Source organism: Thalassophryne amazonica, chromosome 1, assembly GCF_902500255.1.
Source record: "Thalassophryne amazonica chromosome 1, fThaAma1.1, whole genome shotgun sequence".
NCBI lineage: Eukaryota > Metazoa > Chordata > Actinopteri > Batrachoidiformes > Batrachoididae > Thalassophryne > Thalassophryne amazonica.
The window spans coordinates 15503416-15525283 of NC_047103.1; the positions used below are offsets into that span (position 1 = coordinate 15503416).

Sequence of the window (21868 nt, forward strand, 5' to 3'; positions counted from 1 at the left end):
AGAAAGATAAAAGTCTAAACTAACAGCAAATAAATAATCAAAATTCAAATGTTTTATGTATCATAAGAATAATAATAGTAATTACAGTTTTACACTTAAAAATCAATCAAATTGGTTTGAAATATAAATCTGCTTTGTTATCTATTTTCTACTGTAATGGCATTCATGACACAACACTTTAAAAAAAGCTCTTGCTTCTAATTTCTTCACCAAAAGGTGCCGCTGATGGCACTAAATAAAGTGCCGCTGCTCTTGACAGTTGGAGATGGAAATAGAACATATGACAGAAGGCAGAATGTGAAGAGGAGATATGTGTAAAGAAAAGTATTGTGACCTGAACCTCTGCTCTCTCTCTCTCTCTCTGGGTTTTTTTTTCTGTTTCTTCTCTTTTAGGATCCTCAGTCACACCGACAGCAGATAATCATCCTGTCCGCTGCCACTACAACAGTCATCCCAACATGTCTGACAACAGCGACAGCCGTCTGTGAAGCCAACGTCTGCAGAAAACGTTCAACATTCAACCCGTTGGCTCATCAAGCTGGAAATCTTATCTCACTAACTCTGACTCCTAACTGCTTCAAAAGCTTAAGAATTGATCAGGTTTGACTTACTTCAGCTGCACTAGAGGCTGTGCTTCAGTTGGAATTGTATTCTTTGCTGTTTTTTGTGTGTGTTTTAAAGGTTGTTTTAGCAATATTCACATATAAAGTCTGACATGACTTGTTCAGACGCACATATCTGTTGCAGTGAAAACTTGACAATCAGCATAAATCAAAGGATACAAAAGGATGACATTCAGTTTGTGATGAAGTGAACTTTTACTGCTTTTACTGCTTTTTTAAAGTCAGCTATGTTTTGGTTGTTTGTTTCCCAGAAAATATTATATTTTGCAACATCCTGCAATAAATGATGATTCTTCTAAAATTTGCAGTCTTTTATTTAGCAGTGGAACCAATATTAAAGGGGCTGTATCCACCCCCCCCCCCCCCCCATAGTCGATTTCCTGTGTTGTCTTTCTTTTCTTTTCTTCCTTTAAAGCCCAAAAGTGAAAATGGTATCTGCTTTGTTGTTATCTGCCAAATCCCAGTGCTTTCTGAAGAATTCCCTTTGGTAACAGAATGTAAACAAAACCATGTGACCCCAGCCTCGCTTTCAAATCAAAATCAAATCAATTTTATTTATACAGCGCCAAATCACAACAAACAGTTGCGCTAAGGCGCTTTATATTGTAAGGCAAAAGCCATACAATAATTACAGAAAAAACCCCAACGGTCAAAACGACCCCCTGTGAGCAAGCACTTGGCGACAGTGGGAAGGAAAAACTCCCTTTTAACAGGAAGAAACCTCCAGCAGAACCAGGCTCAGGGAGGGGCAGTCTTCTGCTGGGACTGGTTGGGGCTTTCACATCATAACAATGAGGGGTTAAAAAAGGCTAATTCTGCAAAATGTTCCATGGAATTATTTGCTACAACTGTGGGGAATGACCTGTAAGTATAATTAATGGGATCTGTCACTCAGAAAGGCTCAAAATGATTAAATTCTGTGTGGCTTGAAGTGGCTAACACTTTCCAATCAAACTATGTGGACTGTCAGTGGATGCATATAAGCAGACTGCATGCAAATTTTGAGCTGCCTGGAGGATGGAACAGCTGAGATATGTGTGGCTTCACAGGATCTAAACAGGTTTATATATATATATATATATATACATACAGTAGTGTTCAGAATAATAGTAGTGCTATGTGACTAAAAAGATTAATCCAGGTTTTGAGTACATTTCTTATTGTTACATGGGAAACAAGGTACCAGTAGATTCAGTAGATTCTCACAAATCCAACAAGACCAAGCATTCATGATATGCACACTCTTAAGGCTATAAAAGTGGGCTATTAGTAAAAAAAAAAAAGCAGGAAAGGGGGTGTTCACAATAATAGTAGTGTGGCATTCAGTCAGTGAGTTCGTCAATTTTGTGGAACAAACAGGTGTGAATCAGGTGTCCCCTATTTAAGGATGAAGCCAGCACCTGTTGAACATGCTTTTGTCTTTGAAAGCCTGAGGAAAATGGGACGTTCAAGACATTGTTCAGAAGAACAGCGTAGTTTGATTAAAAAGTTGATTGGAGAGGGGAAAACTTATACGCAGGTGCAAAAAATTATAGGCTGTTCATCTACAATGATCTCCAATGCTTTAAAATGGACAAAAAAAAAAAAACAGAGACGCATGGAAGAAAATGGAAAACAACCGTCAAAATGGATAGAAGAATAACCAGAATGGCAAAGGCTCACCCATTGATCACCTCACAGTGAAGACAGTGAAGCATGGTGGTGCAAGCATCATGATATGGGCATGTTTCTCCTACTATGGTGTTGGGCCTATATATCGCATACCAGGTATCATGGATCAGTTTGGATATGTCAAAATACTTGAAGAGGTCATGCTGCCTTATGCTGAAGAGGACATGCCCTTGAAATGGGTGTTTCAACAAGACAATGACCCCAAGCACACTAGTAAATGAGCAAAATCTTGGTTCCAAACCAACAAAATGAATGCCTCGCAGATGTGAAGAAATCATGAAAAACTGTGGTTATACAACTAAATACTAGTTTAGTGATTCACAGGATTGCTAAAAAAGCAGTTTGAACATAATAATTTTGAGTTTGTAGCATCAACAGCAGATGCTACTATTATTATGAACACCATCTTTTCTACTTTTTTTTAACTAATAGCTCAATTTCATAGCCTTAAGAGTGTGCATATCATGAATGCTTGGTCTTGTTGGATTTGTGAGAATCTACTGAATCTACTGCTACCTTATTTCCCATGTAACAATAAGAAATATACTCAAAACCTGGATTAATCTTTTTAGTCACATAGCACTACTATTATTCTGAACACTACTGTATATATATATATATATATATATATATATATATATATATTTTTTTTATTTTTTTTTTTTTTTTCCACCTGTGACTTGAAACTGATTGCCTCACCAAGCACATCCCAAAGTAAAAAGAGAGGACGTGCGACTAGTGGTGGCAACATGCTTCAAACTGATGAATTCCTGGTTAAGCCTTCGACTTTTCCCTCCTTTGTGGGTGTCTGGAGATTGACAAGAAACGTAGCATAAAGTAACAAAAGTGCTCATTAAACTGAAGCACTTCAGGCAAAATGAAATAATAGAAAATTTTTTGACAAGAGCAAATTAAGGCCTCATTGATGTGGTCGGTGGGGAATTGTGTACCAGAAAGCTTTCTTTTTACTTTTTATGTTACCGGAAGCCCATTAGGGAGAAAAATCATTTGTAACACTCACGCAGGGATGATAAGCACAGCTACATTGATATGTTTATGTATCACTAAACACAAAATTGCATATACTTCTGAGCAGTATGAAGAACATGCATCCACTGGAAGAAGCACAAACTCCTCTTGAAATTAGCTTTAGCAGCTAAGAAAAAAGGCGATTATTGAACTATGGCTACAACATGAACCTTAAAGATGATTCTACACCAAAGCAGCAGAAAGAAGCCTGCGGTGTCACTTGTCAAACTTGCATGGACTGTTAGTTTTGGACTGCTACAGTTTGCGCGTCTTCATCAAAGGCATCAAAGCGATTTCTGTCTGCGCTGCAGCCCGGAGAAGCTTCTGCTGCAATTTAAAATGTACCTTCCTGTTGTTGGTTCATTCAAGCAAACATGGATCACAATACGACACCTCAGGCAATATTTTGATGGTGATTTCAAAAAGCACTTGCACAGAGGGTGTAAGTTCATCTGGAGCATGTCCAAGCGCACTCTTCTATTTAAGCAGTGGGCACAAAGCCAACCACTGTGCGCCAAAGGGTCAGGTTTATGTTAACCATTGGTGGTTTGTAGACCAAGTTGTTATCAAGCTTTAGTGGCATCTGTCTTTCCCCTTAAACTGGAGCTTGCCAAGTACACATTTCTGTGGTGTCAAGACAGTGGATGCAAGTGAAAGAATTTCTGGCTCATCAGTGGATTGGTGCCAACCTGTCAGCAGACAGTAGACAGTGGCCACCAAAGATATCTGAGGTGAAGCCTGCAGCAAGATGAGCTTTTGCCACCTGCATCAATGTCAACTGAGTAGACACCCTGAGATGATGCCCACTCTTCACCTGTCTGCAGAAGACCGATGTATATTTTAGAGGTGTGTGGATGGACTGGATGTCTGCCTGGGTGGTTGCCATCCAGGACCCAAGGCAGTTCCATCATGTTGTGCACCACCACATGCTCCCAGACTTGACCCGGAAAGCGATCAATGTTTCTGCCGTAGCAGTGTAGGTGAGGAGTTGAAGCAGACAGGAATTAAAAATACCAACTATTGCTGCTGGATTAAAATGAACACATTCATGTACAGAAATTCCAGACTGAGTTCTAGAACGTGGGCACAAAAATAAGTGCGCTGGGAGGAAATTAGCAAGGAAGTGTGTGCTGATTTATGCCCGTATACGATCGGGCAAGTTGTTGAATTTGTTACAACAGATTTCTAAAAGTATCGGTTAATAACTTATTCTGCAGAATCTATGGTGTTATGTATTGAGAAGGTTGTTTTGTCTAAACAAGATCTGAGAAATAGAAAACTCCCTGCACCAGCAAATTGATCTGACACAGTCCACGATGGCGCAACAGTATCTCTTTTGTTGAAGGTTTCCTTGTTCATGCTTCATTTTCAGCTCCAAAATGTTCCACTGAATGGTCAAAAGTCACGCTCAAACACTGAAGGAAAAGAAGAACACCACCGCTGTGCAGCGTCTCCTCCTGCTGCTTCATCTACGTCTTAATTGTCCAAACTGCTTCCTGAGTTAATTCCACCTTTTCAAATTGCCTTCACATGTTGCCATGACAACCTGGCTGAATCAGACCAGTCATTAAAACATAACCGTTACACAACATACTGTGCATCCAGAAAGTATTCGCAGCACTTCACTTTTTCAACATTTTGTTATGCTACCTGAATCCAATGAAAGACTCGCCTTTCATTGGATTCAGGTGTGTTGGAGCAGGGAGACAATTAAGAGTGTCAGGAATGTGGCTCTCGAGGAACGAACTTGGCCACCCCTGTGCTACAGCCTTATTACAAAATGGAGGAAATACAAAATTCTGCACACAGTACCCCATAATGCCAACATGAAAGGTTGTTTTGAATTTTTTGCAAATGTATTAAAAATAAAAACTAAGAAATCACATGTACATAAGTATTCACACCCTTTGCTCAATACCTTGTTGATGCACATTTAGCAGCAATTTCAGCCTCTTGAATATCTTGAATATGATGCAATAAGCTTGGTGCACCTATCTTTGGGCAGTTTTGTCCATTCCTCTTTGCAGCACCTCTCAAGCTCCATCAGGTTGGATGGGGAGCGTTGGTCCACAGCCATTTTCAGATCTCTCCAGAGATGTACAATCGGATTCAGGTCTGGGCTCTGGCTGGGCCACTCAAGGACATTCACAGAGTTGTCCTGAAGCCACTCCTTTGATATCTTTGCTGTGTGCTTAGGGTCATTCTCCTGCTGAAAGATGAACAATCACCCCAGTCTGAGGTCAAGAACGCTCTGGAGCAGGTTTTCATCCAGGATGTCTCTGTACATTGCTGAGTTCATCTTTCCCTCAATCCTGACTAGTCTCCCAGTTCCTGCTGCTGAAAAACATCCCCACAGCATGATGCTGCCACCACCATGCTTCACTGTAGGGATAGTGCCTGGTTTCCTCCAAACATGACGCCTGGCATTCACACCAAAGAGTTCAATCGTTGTCTCATTAGACCAAAGAATTTAGGTGTCACCCTGACTCCAAAAAGGGCAAAGAGAGTGCAGATTCCTTTGTAACCACTAACTCAACCAGGTGATTTCATTGATGAACTCATCCCGTCTGCTGTTAATCAGTGAAATCACTGGTTGAGTTAGTGGTTACAAAGAAAGCTGCACTCTCTTTGCCCTTTCTGGTGTCAGGTTGACACTGATGACACAATTTTGTTTCTCATGGTCTGAGAGTCCTTCAGGTGCCTTTTGTCAAACTCCAGGTGGGCTGCCATGTGCCTTTTACTAAGGAATGGCTTCCATCTGCCCACTCTACAATACAGGCCTGATTGGTGGGTTGCTGCAGAGATTGTTGTCCTTCTGGGAGGTTCTCCTCGCTCCACAGAGGAATGCTGGAGCTCTGACAGAGTGACCATCGGGTTCTTGGTCACCTCCCTGACTAAGGCCCTTCTCCCCTGATCGCTCAGTTTAGACGGCACAGCTCTAAGAAGTGCTGGTGGATCCAAACTTCTTCCATTCATGGACAATAGAGGCCACTGTGCTCATTGGGACCTTCAAAGCAGCAGAAATGTTTCTGTACCCTTCCCAATCCTGTCTCAGAGGTCTACAGACAATTCCTCTGAGTTCATGTTCAGTTTGTGCTCTGACATGCAACTGTGGGACCTAATATGTAGACAGGTATGTGTCTTTCCAAATCATGTCCAATCAACTGAAGTTACCCCAGGTGGACTCCAGTTAAGCTGTAGAAACATCTCGAGCATGATCACTGGAACCAGGATGCACCTGAGCTCAATTCTGAGCATCATGGCAAAGGCTGTGAATATGTGCATGTAATTTCTTAGTATTTGTAATAAATGTGCAAAAATCTCAACAACAACAACAACAAAAAAAACCTTTTCACATTGTCATTATGGGGTATTGCAAGTAGAATTTTGAGGGAAAAATGAATTTCATCCATTTTGGAATAAGGCTGTAACATAACAAAATGTGGAAAAAGTGAAGCACTGTGAATACTTTCTGGATGAACTGCATTCACATTTTTTTAAATCATGTGAAAAGAACATAAAAATACACAGTTTATTTTTAAAAAGTGACATTTGGAAGTTTCAAATTTCGTCTTTAACTGGCATAGTATTGAAGACAAAAAAGTTTTACACGTATATATTTATATATGCTTAAGACAGTTTAAATGATTTTTATTTCAGTGCTTCTTTGCAATTAAAACTCACATGGTTGCAATCCTATCAAACAATATAATGCCATAAACACTGAGTGATTCTAAATTAAAGTGCATCTTAAAATGTGTTTCATTGTGATTGCTTGTCTTGACTGTACTAAATTAATGAATACATAAGCAACAGGCTCGTCGTCGTGCATGTGCTCAAGGTTCTTGAAATGGAGCAATATCTCCACCTGGGGGACATTACCTTTAATACAGGTACAATAGAATTTTGCTGACATCTACTGTCATACTATTGCACTCATGCACAGTAGCAATGCAAAGAGAGGCTTTGTTTATGGCTTATTTTAATTTTGTCTGTATGGACATGTGAACAAAATAAAGAATTTTGGTCCCATTTGGGCTAAATGTGGGAGAATGATTGAAAGCAGTTTAATTTTGTGTAATATCTGTCAAAAGTCAAGGTCACAGGCCAAGGTCAAAATTTGAACCATGTGCAAACATACAGTAGAGGATATTTAGAATGGCTATTCTAAGAAATTGGTTGAAGATACACTTATAGTTACCATTAAACAGAATCATCCCCTCATTGGCACTTGACTTGCAATCATGTGCTGGAGAGGATGTCGAGGCAAAGGTAAGTAGCTAATGCTGTAATCAGTTGCCTTATACCGTTTATTTACATTTAGTGAGATAAACATGATCATATTTATCTTCACAGTAAAACTGTCTGTGTATCCAGACACTTTGAATGATGCTTTCACCTGTTCATTGGTGACAATAAGTGGTTTATCATGAATAATTATTATTGCTCCACCCAATAACATGAACTAGCCAGTTAGCATGTCGTGGTGTTTGTGTTCAACATCAATAACACCCCGGCACAAAAGCAAACCCACAAAACATCTAAAAATAGAACCGAGGTTGACAAGGTTGGACGTACGCTGTTTTTGGAGGTCACAGAAGTGGCCCATCTATCCTGGAACATCTCTGTAAAGTCATTTTGATCCTAAACAAAGGCCGGCCGATCAGTCCGATCCAGGAATTAATGTTGCATTAAAATCGGCCTAGTTTCTCCCACACGCGCGTCTCTACTGTTGCAACATGTATCCATCATCACATCACATGTCAGCGTGCACACATACGGCGGACAGCTGGTGCTAAATTTAGCCTGCACAGGGTCACGCTGGACTATTCAGGCGAGGAAGAAACACTGCTGGTGTTTTAACAAACATAAGGAAGAATCTGACACTGTGTGGGAAAGATTAAAACACTGCACTTTAAACAGGCGTTAAGTCTCTTTTTCTCCCAGCAAGTCGCCTCGGCACTCAGATTCTGAACTGGCGTGACCTTTCCGCAAAACAAACACGGCCGCCCACACACGTGCACACACATACAAACGTGCACGTCTCTGACTGGAAGCAAGCCACGATGATCATAACTCAGTGCAAAATGAGCTGTGCAGAAAACACTGAGAGATCTTGTGCTATAAAAAATGATGTTGTTTGCATCATGATGGGCGTGTTCCTGTACTTGTGCATCAGTGTCCGTTTGACAGACAGCAGCAAATCACGTCACACAGCAGCTTGTCATTAATCAGATGACTGTAAACATGCTGGACACCTTGTAGCCTGTTGCAGATAATAAATCTCCTGCATTATGTCTCCACTTTAGGCTTTAGCTGCACTGTAAAACAAAACAAAACAAAAAAAACCTTTAAACCTTTCAGTTCCACTCAGAAAAAAAAAACCCTCATGCATTTCATTAAAACATACACAAAAATATGATAAAATTGTTGTGAAAAAATGTTTCTCTTTCATTGTCTGTAATTTTGCTAACATATGTGATGTGCAATAATATGAACAAGTTTGGGCACCCTGAGGATATATGGCATTACACTCAAAAAATAATAATAAAAAAGAATCAAGCATTACAAGTTTAAACTCACATTAAAATTTAAACTCACTATTTTAAAACAAATATCTGCAACAGGCTATAAGTCAAATAAAAATATATAAGCCAAATTAATAGAACTGTAGAAATGTATCAGTCTTGTCACTTGTTTGAACTTATTTATTTGGCACACAACTCGTCAATAACAAAACTGATATACAAGACAATTCCACAGTGGCATGTGTGACCAAAAAGGGGTGAGCAGAAACAAAGCTTATAAACGCCCACCCCATATATACATACATACATACATATATACACATTACCAAACCCCAGAGCAAGCACACAGGTGACAGTTGTAAGGAAAAACTCCCTCTGATGTATTGAGGAAGAAACCTCAAGCAGACCAGACTCTAAGGGGTGACCCTCTGCTTGGGCCATGCTACAAACACATTTAACAGCACAAACTCAAATCCAGTTATCATAAACATATCTAGTGAACACTGTGTCTTTGTCTACATATATATTTACATACATATACAGTATACATGTATACACACACCAACATATACCTACACATACATACATAATTACACACACACACACACACACACACACACACACACACACACACACACACACACACACACACACACACACACACACACACACACACACACACACACATATATATTCATATATATACATATACATAGATATACATACACATAATGTTACTGAACAAGTTCACAATTACAACTGACAACACCAAACTCATCGTACTTCATTAGATACATATCTTGAAAACATCATTTTTTAATTTTGATTTTTAAACTGATTGATATTTGGACATGGTTTGAGTTCATCCGTCAGGTTATTCCATAATCTGGGGCCACACATGGAGACACAGAAACCTTTCCTGGTCGTCCGAGCACCAGCAATTTTAAAATGATACAAGCCCCATAAATTATATTTTCCTTCTCTCTCAGTAAAATATTCTTGAATTCTAAATGGCACTTCTTTATTTTTCTCTTTGTGCATTAATTGAACAGTCTTGAACGAAATCATATCATTAAGTTTTAATATTTGAGATTTAATGAACAGTGGGTTGGTGTGATCTCGATAACCTGCATTATGAATTGTCCTTAATGCTCTTTTTTGAAGAATGAATAATGGTTGCAATGTAGTTTTGTAATTGTTGCCCCAAGCTTCAGTGCAACAAGTCAAGTGGGGTGCAAACAAAGAACAATAGAGAGTATGTAGTGCTCTGCAATCAAGAACATGCTTTACTTTATTTAATACTGCAATACTTTTTGATACCTTCATTTGAATATGCTGAATATGAGCTTTCCAATTAATTTTTTCATCAATAATGACACCTAAAAACGTATTCTCTTTGACACGTTCTATGTTTACCCCATGTATATTTAACTGAATTTGTATGTCTTTTTTTTATAATTTCCAAATAACATCAATTTAATTTTAGACAAATTTAATGATAATTTGTTAATATCAAACCATCTCTTTAACTTTATCATTTCTGTTCTTAAAACAGATAATAGTTGTTGCAGATTTTCCCCTGAGCAAAACAAGTTTGTGTCATCTGCAAAGAGCACAGTTTTAACCATATCTGAGACTTTACATAAATCATTAATGTATAAAATAAATAATTTTGGGCCCAACACAGAACCCTGTGGTAGCCCACAAATGATGTCCAGATATGAAGAACAGTATTCCCCGAGTTTAACAAACTGCTTTATGTTTTGTAAGTAGCTTTTAATCCAACTCAGAGCAACTCCTCTGATCCCATACAGTTCCAACTTTTGAAATAATATATTGTGATCAATTGTATCAAAAGCCTTTCTTAAGTCAATAAATCAACCTGCAACTATTACCCTTTGGTCCACATGTTTATTGATCTCTTCTAAGGAATCGAGCAATGCCAGTGTCGTGGACAATTTTGCTCTAAAACCATATTGACTTTCATCAAGCAAGTTGTGTCAATCTATAAATTTATCCAGTCTGCTGTTGTATAGTTTCAATAACTATATCATTACTTTTACTTTTACTTTTTCATTACACAAGCTGGGCACATGATCATTTTCAATCATTCAATCGTTAAGAAATGCAAACAGTGTGGTGCTTTATTGTAAACCTGCTCTCAAAAACAGAGTGACCATACACAAAGGAGACTCGTGAGGAAAGCCACCAAGACACCCATAAGAGCTCTAAAGGACCTACAGGCTTCTGCAGCCTGCAGTTTTGGGGCTGCTGTATGTGGCAGTGATGCCAGGCCTCACAGTCATTCATGACTCACATTATCACACACCTTGTTACACGTAACATACTATGCACATGCATTCACAGCTTTCTCTCACACATACGCACACGTACTTTGTCACACTCACTCAGTAAACTCCATAACACCTGTAAAACTCCAGGCATTCTGATTTTTGGTGCTATTATCGTGAGCACCTTCATCATTAAACATGTACGTCTTCCTTCTTTAAAAAAAAAAATTCTACTTGCACTGTCACACTGTCTCTGTAGCTGTCCATTAGACAGTTTTTGTCGTGTACTGTCACCATCACTGTCATTGGCACTTATTGTCAGTCTCATTGTTCGTCTAATAGTTTCATCCTGTGATCTCCCCTTAATTTTGCATATATATATATATATATATATATATATATATATATATATATATATATATATATATATATATATATGACAAGTGACAAAGTTTTTTATTCGGCACACAAAATATTCAAATAGAAAAAAATGAACAATTCCACAAACAAACACAGACAAAACTAGTGAGTCTGAAAGAATGTGGGCTGAAGCAAAGCTTATTAGCGCCCACCCCTGCTAGTTCAAGTCCAGCAATTCTAATCAGTCATATTTACATAAATACAAATTCACTACTACATGTCGACACACAGACATACACATCAATATATTGTTCACTTATAATTATATTTATATAGTACCAGATCACAAGAAAGCCGAATCAAGGCACTTTACGCCAGTAAGGACTAACCTTACCAACCCCCAGAGCAAGCACTAGGCAACTGTGGTGAGGAAAAATTCCCTATAAGGACGAAACCTCAAGCAGACCAGGCTCTTGGGGGTGACCATCTGCTTGGGCTGTGCCATATATACCTATATACATACTTATATACTTTACAAACATAAATATATACATATATATACATACAGATACACAGTCACTTATATACATATACACCTACCCATATCTATATATCTATGTACGCATATACATACCCACACATTCAAATATACAATAAGTCCCACTTATAAATTGAACATTCCCTATAAATCAAATTATATTTGCTTCTTTATGATACTTAGACATGATGTTCTTTTTGAGTAGTTTCTTAAATCTTACTAAGGTACTACTCCTTCTAACCTCTGTTGAACATTTGTTCCATTTCCTCACCCCAACCACAGACACACAAAAACCCTTTACATTTGTTCTTACTGGTGGTTTCATAAAAATTGCACAACCTCTTAAACTATATCTGGATTCCCTCAATCGGAACAGACTCTGGACATGTCTCGGTAAGGCTTGGTTTTTCGCTCGAAATAAAGTTTTAATTGTAATGTAATCGACCAAATCTATGAATTTTAATAAATTTAAAGACACAAATAGAGAATGAGTTGGTTCACGATAATGTTTATTGCAGATGATTCGTATGGCTCGTTTTTGCAAAAGGAATATTGGATTGGTATTTGATTTGTAAGTGTTTCCCCATGACTCAACACAATATGTCATATATGGTTCCATCAGAGAATGATATAAAGTAAGTAAACCTTCTTGCAGCAGTAGGTCTTTGGCTTTATACAAAATGGCTATAGTTTTTGACAATTCTGATTGCACGTAATTTATATGTGGTTTCCAGCTAAGTTTATTATATATATATATATATATATATATATATATATATATATATATATATATATATATATATATATATATAGTAGTGTTCAGAATAATAGGAGTGCTATGTGACTAAAAAGATTAATCCAGGTTTTAAGTATACTTCTTATTGTTAAATGGGAAACAAGGTACCAGTAGATTCAGTAGATTCTCACAAATCCAACAAGACCAAGCATTCATGATATGCACACTCTTAAGGCTATGAAATTGGGCTATTAGTAAAAAAAAAAGTAGAAAAGGGGGTGTTCACAATAATAGTAGTGTGGCATTCAGTCAGTGAGTTCGTCAGTTTTGTGGAAAAAAAAGGTAGGAATCAGGTGTCCCCTATTTAAGGATGAAGCCAGCACCTGTTGAACATGCTTTTCTCTTTGAAAGCCTGAGGAAAATGGGACATTCAAGACATTGGTCAGAAGAACAGTGTCGTTTGAAATTGGGCTATGAGTAAAAAAGTAGAAAAGGGGTGTTCACAATAATAGTAGCATCTGCTGTTGATGCTACAAACTCAAAACTATTATGTTCAAACTTCTTTTTTAGCAATCCTGTGAATTACTAAACTAGTATTTAGTTGTATAACCAACTCTTCACTCTTGCTTGCCTCTACTGGTGGTTGGCTCTCACTGCGGTATTGTATCACTTCCTGTTCCGGAGCTGTATCTGTTAGCTGTTTAATCTGCGCAGTTAGATTGATATAGTTAACTAGATAACGATTTGTTTCACAGTGTAATCTTCACGTGCCTTAACTAAAGCACTCCCTCTGCTGAATCACCTCTAAATTATTTACACATTATTCACTTTGTGTGTTTTTAGGAATCTGCTAGCTTAGAGCAGCTACTAGCTCTTAGCCGATTTAGCATGGCGGCTTCTCCTGTCTCTCCCGCACTTTTCTGCTCTGGGTGTGAAATGTTTAGTTATTCCTCGGCCTCCTTTAGCAGTAATGGTACTTGTAATAAGTGTAGCTTATTCGTAGCTTTGGAGGACAGGCTGGGCGAATTGGAGACTCGGCTCCGCACCGTGGAAAATTCTACAGTTAGCCAGGCCCCTGTACTCGGTGCGGACCAAAGTAGCTTAGCCTCCGTTAGTTCCCTTCCAGCAGATCCCGAGCAGCCGGGAAAGCAGGCCGACTGTTGTGTGTTGGGGGGTGTGGCTGGAGGTTTTGGTGTTGTTTTCTTTTCTTTGCTCCTCAGGTGGCATGGAAGCTGATTTGTCTGTGGAAAAAAGGTGCTGGCTGAAGAATCCTCACCCTCGTCAATATCATGTGAGGCACCTGGGACTGGTGCTCACGTGCAGCCCTAAAGACTTTCAGCTGTAGCAGATAATTGGATGGCGTTCTGCTTTTAAGGCATGTGTGAATCAAGCAGAACTGCCGGGAACTCGACCTTGTGATGTTCGTTTGTGAGACGCTGAGGACCGCACCTGGGTTTGACACATTAAGCCTGTGAAGCAAGGAAGGGTGAGGACACATGCTGTCAGCACACAGTAAAGGTAATTAACTGTTGGACTAATTGTAGATAGTAACTTGATGTTTTGCTACATAGTATACGTGAAATTGTGATGAGAATGGTGTGGCTTGCTTCTCACTGCTGTGGCGTGCAGGATAAGTGATCCTCCACTTATTGTGAGAAGCTGCTCATGTGCATAAAGATAAAAAGTACAGACCTTGATGTGTAGCTGATAGCATGTGTTTTGTGAAAGAAATTGCTATAACTGCTAACGTACCTCACATCTTCTGTGCTTCAACAGAGAGTCAGTTTGTCGTGTCCACCTGGGGGGTGTCTGTCTGATGGTAGTGAGTCCAGGAGCACCGGACTTCTCTCCCCATGAACACTGGAGAGCGTGCCAGCAGTCACTCCTCTTGAAGGACATTGGGTTGGGGTTTTTTTGTATAATTTATTTAGGCACAGGTGAAAAATAAATTGTTTTTTGTTGATGGGACCGCTTTCTGGTTATTTTTAGTGCTGGGTCCTGTCTGACGCAGGTTCGCTCCTCAATCTGCGTCGACACATAACAGTAGTTCCCGGCCATTCCATAATGGACCCAGCGGCAGAGGCGGTTCCTTTTGCCGAGAAAGTCCAAGAACACTTAGAGAAAATATGGGAGCAATTACAGCATCTCGCAAATCAAATTAAACAAACAGACGCCCGTGTTACGGAGCTTGCAGCGCAAGTCGTTCCGCTTCCTGCTGCGTCAGCTGTGGCATCAGCGATACCGGGGCAGATAACTCCGTCACCCAGGGATTTGGTGTTCGAACCGATTATCTGTCATCCGGAGCCTTATGCAGGAGATGTCGAGGCTTGTGCTTCGTTTTTGATGCAATGTTCTCTGGTTTTTGCTCAGCGACCGGCTTCCTTCTCTTCTGATGGGAGCCGTGTTTCATACGTGACAAATTTGCTCTGATGTGACGCCTTAGCTTGGGTCACAGCGTTGTGGAGTAACGACTCGCCATTGTTAGGGTCCTTTAAGGATTTCTCCCGGGAGTTCCGACTGGTTTTTGATCATCCGGTGAAAACGAATACCGTTGCTCAACGGTTACTGAATCTTAGGCAGGGGAGGCGGAGTGCGGCGGAGTATTCCGTGGACTTTCGGATTTTTTCTGCTCGGTCAGGTTGGAATGCCGCAGCTTTGCGGGGCGTGTTTGTGGACGGGTTAAATGAATCATTAAAGGACGAGCTGGCGGTCCGTGACGAACCAAACGATTTAGATGAGCTAATATCGTTGGTAATTCGTCTAGATGATCGGATGAGGGAGCGTGGACGCGAGAGAGGACGCCCATCAGAGCGGGGTTTTTCGTCTCGGGGCTTTCCCCGACACAGGTCTGGGCCGCCTCTTCTTCGCCCCACTGAGGCTCCCCCGACGGGACCTCTGGCTCCTCCTGTCGACGAGCCCATGCAGCTCGGTCGAGCAGAGATTTCTGTATTGTCCCGACTATTAGACGTCAAAAAGAATAATGGTGACGTGACTCCAAGTGTTCTGGGACCGGCAATATAATACACATATATAAAAAAAAATAAAATAAAAAAAAACCTAGCACGGGTAATTGGTTTTTTTTTCTTCTCTCTCTTTTTTTTTCTATTTTTGGTTGGTGATTTGTAGGTTTGTCTGGAGGGGGAGGAGTGGCTGTTCGGCGGTTGGATGTCCGCCTGGACTCTTGTCCTTATTGCTTTTTTATGTGTTTTTAGGTATTTTCTGTTTGGGCTTGTTGGGTCGTTTTCTTTTGTTGTTTTTTATTTCTCTACATTCCTAACCCCAGCCTCGCTTGCCCCAAGACCGTTTGTCTTGTGGGTGGTGGGGTGGTGCAGGTTGGTCACTGAGTATTCTCAGAAGACCTCTGCACCTGGGGGGGGGGGTGTTAGAGGCGTTTTTTTTTTTTTTTTGGTTAGGGCCCGGTTCCACTCCAGCCTCGGCGTGCCTTTGTACCGTTTGTCATTGGTGTTGCCGGGGTATGGTGCTGCGGGGACTTACCTCAGTCGGAGGGGTGGCCCGATCTGTTGCCGTTTGCCATTTCGGTGGTTCCACCCCTCCCGAGGGGCTGGGGTATGGTCGAGTTGAGGCACCGGACGTTTTTCCGGTTCTCCGCTGCGCCTTGGGGTTAGAGCCGGGCTAGTTTTTTCCTGTTCCCTTCTCCGGCTTAGTATTGTGAGCGGTTCGCTGCTATTGAGCCGCCGAAGGGCTCTGGGTGGGACCTAGGGTCTTTCGGGGTGCCGGGGAGGGTAACGGGGTTTGGAGTCGTTTTACCATCCCCCGGGGTTGTTTTTGGTAGTCCTCCGGGGGTTGATTTTTGCTTTTGTTTTGTTTCCTTCCGGGTTCCGCCTCCAGGGTTGATGGGACGGTCCTCTGGGGGGGAATTGGCTTGGGGCTAACTGGCCGAGTGTGCCTGGGTCTGGGGTTCCGGGGTTGTGGGGGGGCGCCTCCTGGGGTTGATGGTACGGTCCCCTGGGGGGCGCCGTTTTACTCTATGTACACCTGGGGACCTGTGTGGGATCTTGGTTCTGGCTGTTCTTCCTGGAACAGGCGATGAAGGCCTTCTGGGGGGGGGTTGGTCTTTGCAGGTCATTCTGGGAGGGTTGTTTGTTATTTTTCTTTCGTGTATTTCTGTTTATATTGTGTTTGTGGGACTATGTTGGGTTTTGGTGTTTGGGATGATTTCTTTTCTTCCCGGGGTTTGATGGGACGGTCCCCTGGGGAGGTTGTTGAGTGGGTTTTGTGTTTTTTTTTGTGTGTGTTGGATTGTTGGGGTTTGTTTTGGGGCTTTTGTTGACTCCAGCCGGCCTTCCAGCTGCGGTGCCTGTCCTGCTGTCTGTGGTGGACCTTGGGAGCGTGGTGCTGTCTACTTCCTGGTATGGACCCCGGAGGGAGGTGCTGTTCTCGGTCCTGGTCTGGTCGGTCGCCGGGGGGCTTCCCGTTGATGGGGGGGTACTGTTGTGTGTTGGGGGGTGTGGCTGGAGGTTTTGGTGTTGTTTTCTTTTCTTTGCTCCTCAGGTGGCATGGAAGCTGATTTGTCTGTGGAAAAAAGGTGCTGGCTGAAGAATCCTCACCCTCGTCAATATCATGTGAGGCACCTGGGACTGGTGCTCACGTGCAGCCCTAAAGACTTTCAGCTGTAGCGGATAATTGGATGGCGTTCTGCTTTTAAGGCATGTGTGAATCAAGCAGAACTGCCGGGAACTCGACCTTGTGATGTTCGTTTGTGAGACGCTGAGGACCGCACCTGGGTTTGACACATTAAGCCTGTGAAGCAAGGAAGGGTGAGGACACATGCTGTCAGCACACAGTAAAGGTAATTAACTGTTGGACTAATTGTAGATAGTAACTTGATGTTTTGCTACATAGTATACGTGAAATTGTGATGAGAATGGTGTGGCTTGCTTCTCACTGCTGTGGCGTGCAGGATAAGTGATCCTCCACTTATTGTGAGAAGCTGCTCATGTGCATAAAGATAAAAAGTACAGACCTTGATGTGTTGCTGATAGCATGTGTTTTGTGAAAGAAATTGCTATAACTGCTAACGTACCTCACATCTTCTGTGCTTCAACAGAGAGTCAGTTTGTCGTGTCCACCTGGGGGGTGTCTGTCTGATGGTAGTGAGTCCAGGAGCACCGGACTTCTCTCCCCATGAACACTGGAGAGCGTGCCAGCAGTCACTCCTCTTGAAGGACATTGGGTTGGGTTTTTTTTGTATAATTTATTTAGGCACAGGTGAAAAATAAATTGTTTTTTGTTGATGGAACCGCTTTCTGGTTAGTTTTAGTGCTGGGTCCTGTCTGACGCAGGTTCGCTCCTCAAACTGCGTCGACACATAACACCGACTGGGTGACTGTGAGGAGGAAGCGTAGCCCTAAACAGAAGCCCCGTGTACACCGCCAACCCGTTCACATTTCTAACCGTTTTTCCCCACTCGGCGACACACCCACTGAGGATCAAACTCTGGTTATTGGCGACTCTGTTTTGAGAAATGTGAAGTTAGGGACACCAGCAACCATAGTCAATTGTCTTCCGGGGGCCAGAGCAGGCGACATTGAAGGAAATTTGAAACTGCTGGCTAAGGCTAAGCTTAAATTTGGTAAGATTGTAATTCACGTCGGCAGTAATGACACCCGGTTACGCCAATCGGAGGTCACTAAAATTAACATTAAATCGGTGTGTAACTTTGCAAAAACAATGTCGGACTCTGTAGTTTTCTCTGAGCCCCTCCCCAATCGGACCGGGAGTGACATGTTTAGCCGCATGTTCTCCTTGAATTGCTGGCTGTCTGAGTGGTGTCCAAAAAATGAGGTGGGCTTCATAGATAATTGGCAAAGCTTCTGGGGAAAACCTGGTCTTGTTAGGAGAGACGGCATCCATCCCACTTTGGATGGAGCAGCTCTCATTTCTAGAAATCTGGCCAATTTTCTTAAATCCTCCAAACCGTGACTATCCAGGGTTGGGACCAGGAAGCAGAGTTGTAGTCTTACACACCTCTCTGCAGCTTCTCTCCCCCTGCCATCCCCTCATTACCCCATCCCCGTAGAGACGGTGCCTTCTCCCAGACCACCAATACCCAGTAAAAATCTATTTAAGCATAAAAATGTTGTGTGGGCCGCTGAAGAGGAGGTACTGCTGGCCCACCACCACCAGAGGGCGCCCTGCCTGGAGTGCGGGCTCCAGGCACCAGAGGGCGCCGCCGCCTCACGGGAGCAGCCAAGGTGACAGCTGTCACCCATCACCTGAGACAGCTGACAGCAATCATCAGTGGGGTATATCAGCAGGACGGCATCTCCACCTCATTGCCGAGATATCGTTTCTACCTGAGAGGTAACGTATCAAAGCTGACGGAGTGTATCCTTTTGGATTTGTGCTTAGTTTGTGGATTACTGTTCCAACGAGAGGTGGAGGTAACTTCCCTGCTGTTCGGAGTCCTGGGTGCAAACGCGCCCCCATTTAACTGTTCTTTGTTCCTCGCCAGCAGTACCAGGTCCGACACGCGGAGGCAGTGGCCACCTGGGAGTTCGGGACTTGGCGGCTCCAGTATTCCCGGGGTCCTGTGGCGGAGGAAGCCGTGTGGTTCCGGTCTTACCTTGGAGAGGCGTCTCCTATCTTCGAGCCTGCCCACACGACACTTTTGTGAATTGACTGTTGTCCATTTCCGTGATTGGTTGTATTCGTTGTGCACATTCACAACAGTAAAGCGTTGTTATTTTGACTTACTCCATTGTCCGTTCATTTGCGCCCCCTGTTGTGGGTCCGTGTTCCTACACTTTCACAACAGGACATCTCGGCCAGCGTCATGGATCCCGAGGGGCGTCAACCGGCTGTTGAACGGCCAATGGAAGAACAGGGCGCACAGGCGTCCGCAGGAGGGGTAATCGGTGAGTGGCAGCGGATCCTCACCGCTTTCACGACTCGGTTGGATTTGATGACCGAGCAGAACGTCCTCCTGAACCGCAGGGTGGAGGCTCTCGCCGCGCAAGTGGAAGCGCGCCCTCCGGGCGCCGCTGCGGCTCTCCCTCCCGTCGACCCTGTGCGTAACAGCGACGTTCCACTGGTTGTCCAACGACCCCTCCCACCTTCCCCTGAAGCATACATAAGCCCCCCAGAGCCGTACGGAGGCTGTGTGGAGACATGCGCGGACTTTCTTATGCAGTGTTCGCTCGTCTTCGCACAGCGTCCCGTCATGTACACGACCGACGCTAGCAAAGTAGCTTATGTGATAAATCTGCTTCGTGGTGAGGCACGCGCTTGGGCTACAGCACTCTGGGAGCAAAGTTCACGGCTCCTTCTGACATATGATGGGTTTGTGAGGGAGCTCAGAACAGTGTTCGATCATCCTAATAGAGGAGAGACCGCTTCAGCTGTGCTGCTGTCAATGAGACAGGGGCGCCGGAGCGCAGCTGCCTATGCAGTCGACTTCCGCATCGCGGCTGCGAGGTCCGGCTGGAATAGCGCTGCCCTCCGCGCCGCCTTCGTAAACGGACTGTCGTTGGTCCTCAAGGAGCACCTGGTGGCTAAGGACGAACTGCGGGATTTAGATGGGCTCATCGATCTTGTCATACGATTAGACAATCGGTTAGATGAGCGCCGTCGGGAACGAGACGAAGGGCGTGGCCAGGCACGCGTCGTCCCTCTCCCTTCCGGTTCCGACCGCGTTCCGCCCTCCCCACGCTCCACGGCCCCTGCGCTCCGTGCGGTTACAGCCCCCCCTGCTGACGAAGCTATGGACACGAGTAGGGCAACATTTAGGGCACCGGGTACACAAAGGAGGCTGGCCCGCGGGGCGTGTTTTGTTTGTGGCTCGATTGAGCATCAATTAAGAGACTGCCCCGAGCGGTTAAACACCAACGCCCGCCCCTAGAAACTGGGCTAGGGGTGGGCCGAGACATTCACGTGGGACACACTCACATCGCCACACGACTCCCAGTTACAATCCTTTATGAGGATTTAACCCTAAAGGCCCCAGCACTGGTGGACACGGGCTCAGAAGGGAATTTGCTAGACAGCCAATGGGCCAGGGAGATAGGGTTCCCTCTGGTGGCGCTTACCTCGCCTGTGCAGGTACGGGCGCTAGATGGCTCCCTACTCCCTCCAATCACAAGACACCACCAGTAACTCTGGTGGTGTCGGGGAATCACCGGGAGGAGATCGAGTTTTTCGTGACTCCGGCCACCTCCCGTGTGATTTTAGGTTTCCCCTGGATGTTGAAACAAAATCCCCGGATCGATTGGCCGTCCGGGGTAGTGGTTCAGTGGAGCGAAACCTGCCATCGGGTATGTTTAGGTTCCTCGGTTCCTCCCGGTTCCCAGGCCAGGGAGGAGGTCAGAGTCCCGCCCAATCTAGGGACGGTGCCGGTGCAGTACCATGACCTTGCAGAGGTGTTTAGCAAGGATCTGGCGCTCACCCTTCCCCCGCACCGCCCGTATGATTGTGCCATTGATTTGGTTCCAGGCGTTGAGTTCCCATCCAGTAGGCTGTACAACCTCTCACGACCTGAACGCGAATCAATGGAGACCTACATCCGGGACTCTTTGGCTGCCGGGTTGATCCGGAATTCCACCTCCCCGATGGGTGCGGGTTTCTTTTTTGTGGGGAAAAAGGATGGCGGATTACGTCCATGCATCGATTTCAGGGGGCTGAACGAAATCACGGTTCGTAACCGATACCCCTTACCCTTGTTGGATTCGGTGTTCACGCCCCTGCATGGAGCCAAGATATTCACCAAGCTTGATCTTAGGAATGCGTATCACCTGGTTCGGATCCGGAAGGGAGACGAGTGGAAGACGGCATTTAACACCCCGTTAGGTCATTTTGAGTACCTGGTCATGCCGTTCGGTCTTACCAACGCTCCCGCGACGTTCCAAGCATTAGTTAATGATGTCTTGCGGGACTTCCTGCACCGATTCGTCTTCGTATATCTTGACGACATACTCATCTTTTCTCCGGATCCTGAGACCCATGTCCGACATGTACGTCAGGTCCTGCAGCGGTTATTGGAGAACCGGCTGTTTGTTAAGGGCGAGAAGTGTGAGTTTCACCGCACTTCTTTGTCCTTCCTGGGGTTCATCATCTCCCCCAACTCCGTCGCTCCT

At 43.6% G+C, this 21868-nt stretch overlaps 2 protein-coding genes across 2 annotated transcripts in view; one reads left to right on the forward strand and one right to left on the reverse strand.

Annotated features, from left to right (window-relative positions):
• smpx (small muscle protein X-linked) overlaps nt 1-924 on the forward strand; it is a 35555-nt gene extending 34631 nt beyond the window's left edge. The window contains exon 5 of the mRNA XM_034166002.1: nt 394-924. The gene's annotated coding sequence lies outside the window, so the exon portion shown is untranslated. The remainder of the gene's footprint in view (nt 1-393) is intronic.
• cnksr2a (connector enhancer of kinase suppressor of Ras 2a) overlaps nt 1-21868 on the reverse strand; it is a 184965-nt gene that overhangs the window by 7420 nt on the left and 155677 nt on the right. The gene's annotated exons all lie outside the window — the stretch shown is intronic.